Source organism: Pygoscelis adeliae, unplaced genomic scaffold (assembly GCF_000699105.1).
Source record: "Pygoscelis adeliae isolate BGI_AS28 unplaced genomic scaffold, ASM69910v1 Scaffold728, whole genome shotgun sequence".
Classification (NCBI taxonomy): Eukaryota; Metazoa; Chordata; class Aves; order Sphenisciformes; family Spheniscidae; genus Pygoscelis; species Pygoscelis adeliae.
This window is the reverse complement of record NW_008825337.1, coordinates 175,843-180,018: the sequence shown is the minus strand read 5'-3', so window position 1 is coordinate 180,018 and position 4,176 is coordinate 175,843.

The following is a 4,176-nucleotide window of genomic DNA, read 5'->3' as shown; positions in this document are numbered from 1 at the left end:
GGCGTCGCGTCTTTGCTCCAGCCTCTTGCTTCGTCCTCCTCCCGCCGTTTGTGATTCTTCCAGTGCCTGCCTTCGCTGTGCCTCAGCCTGTTATTCTTTACCCCCCCCCCCCGTCATTCTCATTAGCTGTGTAATTTACTGCCTGCTTCAGTTACACTAGTTCCACCGCTGAGATCTGGCTGCAAGCTAGAAATTTTCTGTCAACACATGCTAAGGAGTCCTCACTTGCAGGAAGGATCGATCCCTTTCCTGGTGTTCCTTCACTTTGCTCTGTTTCAGGCAGCTGCTTTACCTGCGCCTCAGCTGACCGAGGTGAGGATTATCATTGCAAGGCAGAGCAGAGGCATGACCCACACTGGTATTTTCACCATTATGGTTATTTCAGGTCTGTGCAGAGTATGCTGAGAGGTAATAAACAGAAGTTCTTTCCATGTACCTCCTGCTCTGCTCTTGTGCTAAGTTTGTTTATTTTTTTGGCTAAGCCTGTAGGTGGTTTGTTTTTTTTTTCTTCCCCCAAATCCCCTCTACTTTCCTTTCACTTGAGTTCAAGGTACAACTCCTCAATTCCCTTCCCTACCTATTCTTATTCTCTTTTCTGCTGTAAGTATGCTTTCTACAAGCTATCTCCAAGTACGCCGCAGAACTTTCCATCTGTAAGTCTCTTGCCCAGGCAGCTTCTCATCTTTGTTTTCTGCACATAATCCTTACTCGTGTGCTGCCAGCCTCTCTTTCTCCATCTGTGTTTTTACGATTTGAAGACTGTATGGGCACTAATGCATTTATTTGGGCACCATGGTACCTTTTATCCCTCCTGTGGATGGGAAGCCCCTCTGTGAGCACTTTTTAGAAGCACTTAAACCATTCAAAGCACGGTGGAGATGTCTTGTTTCTGCAATAGTGCCATGACTGTTTCTTGTCTAAGCTTTTTCCAACTTTTTTTCCCCTTCAGGTGGCTGCTGCAACAGCGTACTACACCCGAGAACATCACCTTGCAAAGCCAAGCTGTTGTGACCGAGGCCTGGCCTTGCTCAGTGTCTTCTTCTCCACTCCAGGTTATCTCTGTGATGTTTTGCTTTCATACAGTCCTTTGTCTCCTGCGCCGAACAGCCCTGGAAGTGCCTTAGCCAGATGGCTCCACTTTGCTAAACATTCCTGTCTTGCTTGTGAGTGCGAAATGACGACTGTGCAGCTGCAGAAAAATGTGTTCTTTGGCCTTTCCCCCCTTGCGGTGCCTCTCTGGCAGGAGGGGAGGGATTGGAAGGTGGAGGAGAGGGGAGCGAGAGGGAATGTGCTCCTTTACTGCCGGCTTCTAAGACACCAAGAAGGAAAAGATGAAATCACCCCAGCTGCCCTCCCCTTGCTCACTGCAAGCCTTTGTGCAAAACCCCAGCACCTGCCTTGGCTGAGCTACAGAGCTACACTGAGATGCAAGCAGAGGAGGAGAAAAGCTTTTGTCGTCTCCTTCCCTGTTTTTTATCTTGAAATCCACCCCAGAGGGGAGCTGCGGGCCCTGCACATTCCTTAACAGCCACACGCCTGCCTGACCAGGGAGGGCTCTTGCAAAAATACCATGCCTGGGGTAGGCAGCTTCATCCCGCAGTGGGATCAAAACCCACTGCTCAACCTCCTCTCCCCTCCGCCCCGTTTTTTGGCTCGTGTCATCTGTGTCCCCCTCCCTGTTCCCTCAGTACTGCACGCAGCGTGTGACAGGAGCCACCTTGGAGTGAGGATGCACAGGAGGAAGGGGACAGTGCACGACAGGGAAATTAATCGTCGGGGAGTCTCACTTCAGTGGTGGGCTGCTGTCAAAGTCGAACTGTGATTATGTAGAGCACTACCATCACCATAAAATACTTTTAATAACTAAGTACTAAACACTTTCAATGCCTCTCCTGCTCTCCCAGGTGCCATGCCCTAGTAGGATTCTGACTGATTCGTGGATTTCTTCCCCCCCTAAAATCATTCAATTTGATTACATCTTTCTGCAGCCCTAGAGCTTTTACAAATTTGCCTACAGCTTTGGGATTTGACTGTACAGTGCAGCTTGCAGTTTAAACCGGATCATTTAGACATATTGCTGCCGTTCCCAAGGAGTAGCTGTAAAATTTGCATGTCAAGAGATTTACTGTTTCCACCCCGTACCTAGAGCAATGCCACGTGTTCTTGTTCTTCTGTTAGAAACAAGAAACCTGTTGTGCTTCTGTTTTAAATACATCTGGTCACGGAAACTCCATTCCAAGGGTCACAAGCTCCTCTGTTAACTTTCTTACCCTACACCAACTCGTATTTTCCCCATTCTGCCACATTTTTTACTTAAAGTCAACGCTGTTTTATTTAATAAGCACTGCCCCTGTGTTGCTTAACAGTTACCTGCCACATATGGTACAAACCGCAAGATTACCTTTGTGCACCTTATACGTTGACATCAGCTTCTGCCGATAATGTTCTTGACCCCGCTGGCTAAGCGAACACAGCGTCTTTGTTGCTAAATTCTGTTTTAATATTGGCCTGCCGCTCCAAACTTCAGCTCTGATTATATTTAGGCCTTGCCTCTGGTGTCGTCACCCCAAGTTTTTGGTGAGTTTTTTCCTTTTCCATTTTTAACTCAACTTTTGCGTTTGTTTTGATAAAGACTTTTATACATTTTGGGCCCACAGTCTGCCTGGCTGAGGGAGAGTTTGGTCCTTTTTCCATTTCGTCCCGTGTCTAATCGCCAGCAGGCTGGGCAGCTCCTTCCCGTTGCCTTGCTCTTTCATCCCTAAAGCTTCACATTCTGCTCCTGCTTCTTCAGCTTCTCGTGCTTTGGAAAACTAATATTCCCCGAGAAGCCATCATCAAATTTAAATTGGGTAGCATGTGTCTACTGCTTCTTACCTTTAGATCTGTTTATCCCTGAACGTGTGTCCCAAGGGAGTTATTTTGGTTTGATGGGATCGCTCGAGCAGGACCCTTGCTCTTCTGCCTTGAAGTTTCCGTTCAGCCCGCGGCGTGCCCGGCCGTTGAGGGGACAGTTGCTGCTGTTTTCACCTTGACCCGGTGGATTTGCACAGGGAGTGCTGCAGGGTATAACTATCCCATAACCATCACAGAATCAAAACATTTAATTAATGAGGGTCTCTCACATCCATAATCACTTCCCACTTGTAGAGCCACGCACAAACTCCCAGGGGCCTTTCGCCTGCGGCACGTGGAAGTATTAAGTGACGAATCACTTACCTGTTACGCAGCGGCATCACCCTTCCCATGGCCCCACACGCAATTCTTGTCTTTATGCTTGAGCTGCTTTTTACTTCTGGATTTTTTTTTTTTCTCTTTACATCTGCAGTAGAAATATGGACTTTTAGAAGAGATGAGGTGACGTCCTTTAACCACAATTTTCCACTTAGTTGCTGGTTCACTTTACCAAAGACGCATGTCCAACGATCAGCAGAAAAACTTACAATTCTCTTCCAATTCATACTTACTCTTTTCAGTGGCAGAGTCCTAGTGTCAGCCCCGTATTTCCTGTAATTCAGTGCAAAAATCACTCCATTTTTGGTTTCAACTCAAAAATACATATTCCCTGCCACTTTGTGGCCTTCCAGACTTCACCTTTGATCTCTTCATTCTTTATCAGCTTCCTAATAATTTTTTCTCCGTACTTTTCCCAGTGTTGCCCTACACCACCTCCCAGCTGATCCCTGTTGCTGCCCCTCTAACAGCTACCCTTAAGGCTAATCCAGTTCGGTTTATCTTTTCAAACCATTCCCCCTTTTCCAGGCGGTATTCTGTTCATCAGAGCACCCATTTTTATATCAGTTCCTAGCAAATGAATAAGAATATGCTTAAATTTACCAAAGTTTGCTCCATTCTGGAGCAAATATACGACAGAAATGCCACTGGAGCTGACAGAAATTTGTAGCAGGAAAATGTTGTGGACTAAGCAGCTTCCGCAGGCTGCTGCTTTTCTAGAGACACTCTAATTTGAAATAGATCCTTATTGCTAACGAGGCAGATGCCATCATCACTGGGAGACCAGCGGCTGGAAGTTGTGGTTTTTTTTCTATAGCACTTCTGGCATTAAGGTAGTGGTTTATTTTACCCAAAGCAGGCAAATGGAAATGACAGCTCCCCTAAGCCAAGGAGAAGTTGAAGTCCACCAGCTCGGTGTTTTACGCTGGGACAACACACCTCTCC